We start from the raw sequence: 10,797 nt of genomic DNA, 5'->3' as shown, positions 1-10,797 counted from the left end.
TTGGTGAGTTTGGGCATTTTGAGCACTAGCTGTTCTGGACTCCTTGCTCAGTGCCCTGCAATAAACCTCTGCATCTTCCTTCAGCACAACCCAGTGTCAGTAGATTGGCTTTACTGCACATGGGCAAGTGGACCCAAGTTTGGTTCAGTAACATACTCGGGTGTGGATCTGGTTTCGTTCATGTAAAGTCTACTCTGTGCTAGGCATGGGGGTTGGATCCTAAAACAGAAATGATAAGTGGGTGTGACTATCCCCATCTTTCAAAGGTTGGGGGCTCTGGGCTTTAGTGCCATGAGTTCTCACTATTGTACAACCTTATTCCATCTCTCCTAATCCTTAAGATGGGGGTGGTGATTGCACTTCCCCCCCCCAGGGTTATTGTGAAGACCAAGGACTGATAAAAGTAATAGATAAAATACATACCATGGGAGAAGCGGAGTCAAGATGGCGTACTAGGAGGACATGGAATTCGTGTCTCCTCACAACAAGGGCACCTACCAGGCACTGGTAGGGGACCAAGGACACCTAAGAGGCCAGGAGGGACCCCCACCGACCTGGTAGGATGTGGGGTGTGGAGGGAGTGAAGGGGGCAGAGAAGTGGAGGCAGGATGGGACTGGCACCCCTGAGGGGTGGCTGTGGGATGGGAAAGGATCCCATGCCCGAAGGGGGAAATTGGGGAACCATTGGGAGGGCAGAGGGTCAAAAGGGAGCATGGCCAGGTTTCCCCTGCCCACTTGGACCCCCAGGAACCTGTTGAGAAAAATGGAGCTGGAGGAATCAGGCTCCCTGACTTCAGACTATACTACAAAGCTACAGTAATCAAGATAGTATGGTACTGGTACAAAAACAGAAATATAGATCAAAGGAACAGGATAGAAAGCCCAGAGATAAACCCACGCACATATGGTCACCTTATCTTTGATGAAGGAGGCAAGAATACATAATGGAGAAAAGACAGCCTCTTCAATAAGTGGTGCTGGGAAAACTGGACAGCTACATGTAAAAGAATGAAATTAGAACACTCTCTAACACCACACACAAAAATAAACTCAAAATGGATTAAAGACCTAAATGTAAGGCTAGACACTATAAAACTCTTAGAGGAAAACATAGGCAGAACACTCTATGACATAAATCACAGCAAGATCCCTTTTGACCCACCTCCTAGAGAAATGGAAATAAAAACAAAAATAAACAAATAGAACCTAATGAAACTTAAGAGCTTCTGCACAGCAAAGGAAACCATAAACAAGATGAAAAGACAACCCTCAGAATGGGAGAGAATATTTGCAAATGAAGCAGCTGACAAAGGATTAATCTCCAAAATATACAAGCAGCCCATGCAGCTCAATATCAAAAAAACAAACAACCCAATCCAGAAATGGGCAGAAGACCTAAATAGACATTTCTCCAAAGAAGATATACAGATTGCCAACAAACACATGAAAAGATGCTCAACATCACTAATTGTTAGAGAAATGCAAATCAAAACTACAATGAGGTATCACATCACACTGGTCAGAATAGCCATCATCAAAAAATCTACAAACAATAAATGTTGGAGAGAGTGTGGAGAAAAGGGAACCCTCTTGCACTGTTGGTGGGAATGTAAATTGATACAGCCACTATGGAGAACAGTATGGAGGTTCCTTAGAAAACTAAAAATAGAACTACCATACGACCCAGCAATTCCACTACTGGGCATATATCCAGAGAAAACCATAATTCAAAAAGACACATAAACCCCAATGTTCACTGCAGCACTATTTACAATAGTCAGGACATGGAAGCAACCTAAGTGTCCATCGACAGATGAATGGATAAAGAAGATGTGGCACATATATACAATGGAATGTTACTCAGCCATAAAAAGAAACGAAATTGAGTTATTTGTAGTGAGATCGATGGGTCTGTCATACAGAGTGAAGTAAGTGAGAAAGAGAAAAACAAATACTGTATGCTAACACATATATATGGAATCTAAAAAAAAAAAAGGTTCTGATGAACCTAGGGGCAGGACAGGAATAAAGGCGCAGACGTAGAGGATGGACTTGAGGACACGGGGAGGGGGAAGGGTAAGCTGGGACGAAGTGAGAGAGTAGCATGGACATATATACAATACCAAATGTAAAATAGATAGCTAGTGGGAAGCAGCTGCACAGCACAGAGAGACCAGCTCAGTGCTTTGCGACCACCTAGAGGGGTGGGATAAGGAGGGTGGGAGGGAAATGCAAGAGGGAGGGGATATGGGGATATACGTATACATATAGCTGATTCACTTTGTTATACAGCAGAAACTAACACAACAATGTAAAGCAATTATACTGCAATAAAGATATTAAAAAAAATACATACCATGATATCTCACCCATATCAAGTAGAGTCTTCCATTTCTCTTTAATCAAATTACAAGTGGATTTAGTGTTTTCTTAGAGTTTTTTATGCTGAGTGGCCTGTTTTATATGTGCTTTTTAAGTGTTTGTCACAAATGCAATTGATATTTGTAAAAGGGAGCTAAAACTTTTGGAAATTTGATTCAATATTGCAATAGAAGATACTTAGAAAGTAAAATCTGGTGTGGCTTTTGCCTTCATTTGTGATTGTGAGCATTAAATGGAGCACGTGGTTTGCTGCCGTATGGAAGCGTATTTGGGAATTTTATGTGACTCTTTGCGCTCACCATTTTCCCCCACTTACTTCTGCTCACCCCTCGCACATTCTCAAGGCACGTAGGAGGTTGCAGGATGTAAGTCAGGAATCCAGAACGAGATTCCAAGGGACAGGATCACTCCCCTCCCCGCCACCACCTCCAAACCTTCCCTGGTGCCCAAGGTGGCCCCCAAAGCCCAGGGTTACAATGAAGGAGACCCCACCTTAGATAAACAGGACTGTAGTCTGCAATCCTACCTTCCTGCCCAAAAGAAGGAAATTTTTTTCTGGTTGTTAATAACCAGCCACTACTTCGTGTAAAAGTCTCAGCAAATGTCTGTGTGCCCCATTGATGGCTGTCTCTAGCCAGCCAGCTGCCCTTGCTCACCGCTCAGCCTGGGCTCCACAACGTTCTGAATTGGGGTCCCAGGTGAACGATGGCATCTCAGCAGGACTGCAGTCCCCACCCCAACACCCCCCCCCCCCAGGAGGAACTGTTCCTTCTAGAATAGCAGAGACAGAGGAGGGGCCCAATATCTTTTACAATCTCACACCCTAGCCAAGAGCCAACTGCTCCCCGGGATTCAGCACTGCAAGACCCTAAGGAGACGGCCAGCTCCTGGGAGGCAGGGATCTTGGCATGTTTCCTCCACCTCTTACAGAAGCAGCCCCGTGTTATCCCCGACACACGGTGGCTTTTACTTCAGTGTGCCACTTTGAGAGACAAGTTTCTTCATTTGTTAAGATTTCTGTGTTGGATCTGTCATTCTTTCTTTCAACATCAAACATTCATGGAGCTCCTTCTCTGGCTACAGTTGTAGGTTTGGACACTCCAAGCATACAAAGATAAATAAGATGCAGTTCCTGTCATCGAAAACCTTACAAACCTTATATCTAGTGATGGAAATATCCAGACTACCAAGAGGTAAGTCAGAATGAAATAAGTGTTTAATAAAAGCATAATATAGTATTACAGGAATAGGTATATATTACAGAATAGGTATATATAAATATGTTTGTTTATTTCAGCCCCTCCCTTCCCTGCCCCATGGCATAATAGATTAAGGGCCTAAACCAAGTCCTTTAGTCCTTTTTCCTTGACCTCTAATGAATTTAAACAAAGATTAGGATAAACAACAGTTTGGTAATACAGAGGACCAAGTTTATGCTTCAAAAAGTAAACCCAATTCTTATTGTTAAAAAAAGTACATTGTCAAAGCTTACAAGAACAGGTGCAATGGAAATATTCATTCTGCCCGTGGGAAATGAAGAAGCCGGGAACAAAGGAGTTCTTTCTGGATTTCACCAAAAATGCAAACACTCTGAGAACACAGCTGCTAGAAGAACCAGAACCCAGGGAGTCAAGCTAAGTCTAAACTCACGCCCACCTCTTCAACTCTGCTTTTTGTACTGACCTTGACCGACAGGTTTGTCCTGAATTAAACACACCTGGTTCTCCAAGTAGGCTCCGCGCATGAAACTTTAGACCTTGGGAAATGAGACCCCACCTCTGAAGGCTGTTGAACTTCACCTGGGTGCAGCTTTCCCTGAGATGAGCAGGGGTATGCACGGCCCCACCCAGAGCCCCAGGTGCCCAAGGCAAGGTGGACAGAAAGCAGCCATAATGGCATGACAACCTTTGGATTGTGGGAGTGTGGTCCTTGGGTTACAAACATGCCCTAAATCTTTTTTTTTTTTTCTTTTCCCTTTTTTTTGTGACCATAAAGTAAGCAATGATTTATTTGATAAAAAATAGAAAGCATAAGCCACAACTTTAAAAAATTGCACTTATCAGTATTTAAAACTTTGCTCTTCAAAAGGCATTTTTAAGAAAAAGAAAAGGCAAGCCAAATATTGGGAGAAATTATTTGTAAAGCATATCTGATAAAGGGACTCATCCAGAATATATGAAGAACTCTTATATATCAATAATAAAAACAAGAATCAACAATTAAAACAGTGGCCCCCCCAAAAAAAAAAAAAAACCAGTGGGCAGAAAATTTGAGCAGATAAAATAAAAAATTTTAAATATCTTTTAGAAAATGTGGAAGAACACATATCTGAGTTTGGTTCTGGGTACCAGGAAAAACAAAGACCTACATCCAAATTTCAGCTCTCCCTCTCATTTGAGCAAGTTTTTTTAACCTCTCTCAGCTACAGTTTCCTCATAGTTCCTAATTCATTTGTTTAGTGATGGAAATGTGATGTGTGCAAATTGCTGAACATAGTAAGGACTCAAGAAATGGCGCACGCACACACACACACACACACACACACACACACACTCACATATCTGTATCTCCAGATTGCAGCAATATTCACATGTGAGAAAAAAGTCAATTTTGCTTCGAAAAGGAGGGGAAGGCATTCTCTAGAAGTGTAATTTTGGACCAGCATCAGCTTTACCTGGGAACTTTGTTAGAAATGTAGAATCTCAGTCCCTGGGCCAGATCTACTGAATCAGAGTCTGCATTTTTCACAAGCTCCCCAGGTGATTCACTTGTACACAGGCAGATCTCAGAGAAATTGTGGGTTCAGTTCCAGACCACAGCAATAAAGCGAATATTGCAATAAAGTGAGTCACACGACATGTTTTTGGTTTCCCAGTGCCTGTAAAAGTTATGTTCATACTATACTGTAGTCTATTAAGTGTGCAGTAGCATTATGTCTAAAAAAACAATGTACATATATTAATTAGAAAACATTTAATTGCTAAAAAAATTCTGGCCATCACCTGAACCTTCAGCAAGTCATAATCTTCTTGCAGTAGTAACATCAAAGATCACTGATCACCATAACAATTACAGTAATAATGAAAAGTTTCGAAATACCCCGAGAATTACCAAAATGCAGCACAGAGACACAAAGTGAGCAAATGCTGATTGGAAAAATGATGCTGAGGGCTTCCCTGGTGGCGCAGTGGTTGAGAATCTGCCTGCCAATGCAGGGGACAAGGGTTCGAGCTCTGGTCTGGGAAGATCCCACATGCCGCGGAGCAACTAGGCCCGTAAGCCACAACTACTGAGCCTGCGCGTCTGGAGCCTGTGCTCTGCAACAAGAGAGGCTGCGACAATGAGAGGCCCGCGCACCGTGAAGAGTGGCCCCCGCTCGCCGCAACTAGAGAAAGCCCTCGCACAGAAACGAAGACCCAACACACCCAAAAATCAATCAATCAATCAATAAATTTATTACAAAAAAATGATGCTGATAAACTTCTTGAAGCAGTGTTGTCTCAAAAACTTCCATTTGTAAAAAACGCAGTATATGCGGAGCACAATAAAACAAGGTGTGCCTGTAACTAAAATCGAGTTTGAGAAGCCAGGTCTAGAGTGAAAACCCAACTAAACTAGACCTGGGGCTCAGTGTGTGGCCCCAGGTTCTCCCAGGGTCTGCTGGGCAGGCACAAAGTGCAGAATCTGACGTTTAAAAAGCAGGCTGATGGACTTGCCTGGTGGTGCAGTGGTTAAGAATCCGCCTGCCAATGTAGAGGACACGGGTTTGAGCCCTGGTCCGGGAAGATCCCACATGCCGCGGAGCAACTGGGCCCACGTGCCACAGGTACTGAAGCCCGTGTACCCTAGAGCCCATGCTCTGCAACAAGAGAAGCCACCGCAATAAGAAGCCCGCGCACTGCAACGAAGAGTAGCCCCCGCTCACCACAACTGCAGAGAGCCTGTGCACAGCAATGAAGACCCAACGCAGCCAAAAAAAATAAAATAAAATCATTAACTAAAAAAAAAAAAAGCAGGCTGAGCAAATTGTGATGTGCAGGAGTGTATGAGGCTAAGACCAGAGAAAGGGAAGGGGAGAGGGAATTAGGGAGAATTATAAGTACATTTCCCATGTTAGATCATTTATATTGACCTCCTTTATAAAAAGAATTCCTAAGATGTGAGGCCTCCTCCAATCCCCAGGTTTAAGTACCAGGTGTGTAGGTTCCAGCCTTGGGCAGGTCTGGAAGAGATGTCACTTTCCTCAACTCTAAAATGAAGAGTTGGTTCAGAATTAGATCATCTTCGTTTCCTCCAGTTTTAACAACCTTTCTGGTCTTATTTCTCTTCCCTTGTATTCATTCGCCCTGTGCTCCTATCTGCTGAACACACACGTTGGGAAATCAGCCAGTCTTTTTGGGGTGAAATTCTACTGATAATATTAACAGTCATTCTGGACAATTTAGGCAAAACAATGCACATTTTTCTTGATTTCAGTTAGGCAAAAAGCAGGCTTTTATTGAATTTTCTAGATAACGAAAGTTTTAAGGGATTAATTTAAGAAGTTGCCAGTTTTAGCAGATGCTTGGGGTCAAAATACAAGACGCCAGTTCTTTTTTTTATTGGAGTAAAATTGCTTTACAATGTTGTGCAAGATGCCAATTCTAAATCTATTATCACTAGAAATATCCTTGACATTTACTCTGGCTTCTCCAATGGATAAGAACTGCCTAGCTTCATGACAACCAGCAAGATCAAAATCCATCACTAAGACAAAAAATTCTCCGAGAGAATCCTGTATTCCCCACAGAATTTAAATATGCTAGTTTGGAAAGATGTAGCATTATCCTAGCTTTAAGTGTATAATGTTTCAGAAAAAGAATATGTTAAAGTTGAAAGAGCAATATTAACAGCACAACCAAGACTTTCAGTATAGCTTTAATATTACAGCCCATTTTTAAAAAATTAATTTTTAGTGGAATATAGTTGCTTTACATTGCTGTGTTAGTTTCTACTGTACAGCAAAATGAATCAGCTATACGTATACATATATCCCCTCTTTTTTTGATTTCCTTCCCATTTAAGTCACCACAGAGCACTGAGTAGAGTTCCCCGTGCTATGCAGTAGGTTCTCGTTAGTTATCTATCTTATACATAGTATCAATAGTGTATATATGTCAATCCCAATCTCCCAATTCCTCCCACCCCCACCTTTCCCCCTTGGTATCCATACAATCGTTCTGTAGGTCTATGTCTATTTCGGCTCTGCAAATAAGATCATCTATACCATTTTTCTAGATTCCACATATATGCGTTAACATACAATATTTATTTTTCTCTTTCTTACTTCACTCTGTATGACAGTCTCTAGGTCCATCCATGTCTCTACAAATGACCCAATTTCATTCCTCTTTATGGCTGAGTAATAGTCCAGCGTATATATGTACCACATCTTCTTTATCCATTCCTCTGTTGATGGACACTTAGGTTGCTTCCATGTCCTGACTATTGTAAATAGTGCTGCAATGAACATTGGGGTGCATGAGTCTTTTTGAATTTTGGTTTTCTCTGGGTATATGCCCAGTAGTGGGATTGCTGGGTCATATGGTAGTCTTATTTTTAGTTTTTTAAGAACCCTCCATACTGTTCTCCATAGTGGCTGTATCAATTTACATGCCCACTAACAGTGCATCAGGGTTCCCCTTTCTGTACACCCTCTCCAGCATTTATTGTTTGTAGATTTTTTGATGATGGCCATTCTGACCAGTGTGAGGTGATACCTCCTTGTAGTTTTGATTTGCATTTCTCTAATAATTAGTGACGTTGAGCATCTTTACATGTGTGTGTTGGCCATCTGCATGTCTTCTTTGGAGAATGTCTATTTAGGTCTTCTGCCCATTTTTTGATTGGGGTTTTTTTTTTTTTGATATATAACAAACCCACAGCAAACATTATTCTCAATGGTGAAAAACTGAAAGCATTTCCTCTAAGATCAGGAACAAGACAAGGGTGTCCACTCTCACCACTATTATTCAACACAGTTTTGGAAGTCCTAGCCACGGCAACCAGAGAAGAAAAAGAAATAAAAGGAATCCACATTGGAAAAGAATAGGTAAGACTGTCACTGTTTGCCGATGACATAATACTATACATAGAAAATCCTAAAGCTGCCATCAGAAAACTACTAGAGCTAATCAATGAATTTAGTAAAGTCGCAGGATACAAAATTAATGCACAGAAATCTCTTGCATTCCTATACACTAACAACGAAAGATCAGAAAGAGAAATTAAGGAAACAATACCATTTACCATTGCAACAAAAAGAATAAAACACCTAGGAATAAACCTACCTAAGGAGGCAAAAGACCTGTATGCAGAAAACTATAAGATACTGATGAAAGTCCATTTTTAATTGATTATGAATGATTTCTCTTCTATTTTTCTATTTATGACATATTAGCAAAATACTTATTTGGTTGGATTTGACATATTAATTAGTTGGATTTGACATGCTACCAAAGGGAAAGTATCCTACAGGGAACTAGCCCCCGGGAAAAAGAGCTCAAGTGTTTATATGGCATTTTTAAGACACAAACAACTGAACCCTATTCCAGGGTGGGGAGGGAGTAGGGGTTACTTATGTAATAGGATGCTTAGGGAGGTAGTTCTGTTCCAAGCTCACATGCTAATAAGCATCTTCTGTGGAGAGCCCTATATTTCAGTTATAGAAACGAAATTTCCTTTCCGTTAGGGTCTAATGGATTGATTCATATTGACATCTCCCCAAGGCTAACGAACTTACTTAAATGAAAAATACAGCTGAGCCGAGAAGGAGACTTCATCCCAGGTTGCTTGGGGAATAAACAAAGTGAACCACTACATGGCCCACTGCTGTTTAAAGACTGGGGCAAGTCTTAGAAAAATTTGTGTCTGGACTTGACTTAGATACTCCTGCTTTCAACTTGGTGCCATCCCCTGGGGAGGCAGGACCCCAGAGGAAGACCACCCCAGTGTCACATCATTTGGACTGAATCTTCCAAGCATACGAGGAAGGCAGGAGGTTGAGTTTACCCGTTAGGCAGCTGGCACAGAGTGGGTGATGCCTGTGTTCTTTCCAACTGTGTCCAAAAATATGAGGTTTGGCCGAGGAGGAAAAAAATGTAATGGCTCAAGAATTAATAAATGTTTCAGTTCTACCAAGCGTGTTATCAACTGAAGCACCACCTGACTCTTACATACTTATTTTTGAAATTACATTTAACGTGCGACATGGTGTGGGAGGCATTTTAACGTATGATATTATGCACATTTCATGCACAAGCAATGAAAGTCTTCAAAGGCTTTGTCTAGATGTACATTTGCCTCTCGTTTTCATTTATGTATCGACTCGAAAGAAAAAATATCTCTGCCTTTTATTTGATATAGACAAGTTTAGAAATAATTGTCATTAAGTTAACCATAAAGTTAAAACAAAAGCTAACTACAAGTTGCAAATTTGGCCACAAAAACTATCCAACCAAGGCCAAAAAGAGTGGATAAGAACGTCACCACTAACCTTAGCTTTTCCTGGCTCTTGTCTCGGGGTGCTGTGGGTGGATTAAGTGAGGGTTTATAACCCTTTCCTTTCTAATTGAAAGCTCCACCCCCTCAAGGGATTGGCCAATGAGCATTCCAGTTTGTACACACTACTGGGGCTTCACTTTACATCCCTTGTTTGGGTATTTGATAGAGCATCAAGATACTCAAGTAAGAAGAAAGTAAGATTCCACTAGCTCATTCAACAAATATTTACTAAGTACCACTCTGTGCCAGGTACCGTTTTAGGCCCTGGGTCTACAATGGTAGGCATGACAGACCCAGTGTCATCGGTGGTGCTTACATTCTAGTTGGGGAAGATAGGCAGTATAAATACATAAATAAATGCAGTGTATTCAAAATAATAATGGTAACAATATATCACATGATTATAGCTTATGAATAAATGAAATCTACGACCATAGTGTTATAAGTGGTAGGAGGGAGGAATTGGGAATATAGGTATAAGGTACCTGCACTACCCGTGAAGTGGTATAGTGTTATTTGAAAGTGGTCTTAGTGTAGTTGTATATACATATTGGAAACTTTAGAACAACCACTAAAACTTTAAAAAAAAACAAACAACTATAACTGACATGCTAAGAGAGGAGAGAAAATGGAATCATATAAAATGCTCAATTAAAACCACAGAAGCACTGCAAAGTAAAGGAGCTGTTACAGTGGAGGATTACTGGACTGAATGTCAATATTATGACATAGTATGAGTGTGTTTTGTGTTTGGTAATTGCAATCATTGTTGCTTTTGTTGTGGTCATCCATTTACAATGCTTGGTGTCAGTTTATTTATCTCTTGTAAAAATAAAATACAGTGTGTGAAAAAAAAATAAATTAAAAAAAAAT

The sequence above is a fragment of the Balaenoptera ricei genome, chromosome 11 (genome assembly GCF_028023285.1).
Source record: "Balaenoptera ricei isolate mBalRic1 chromosome 11, mBalRic1.hap2, whole genome shotgun sequence".
NCBI classification, from domain to species: Eukaryota; Metazoa; Chordata; class Mammalia; order Artiodactyla; family Balaenopteridae; genus Balaenoptera; species Balaenoptera ricei.
The sequence above is the reverse complement of the archived record's forward strand: the minus strand, read 5'-3'. Positions refer to the sequence as shown.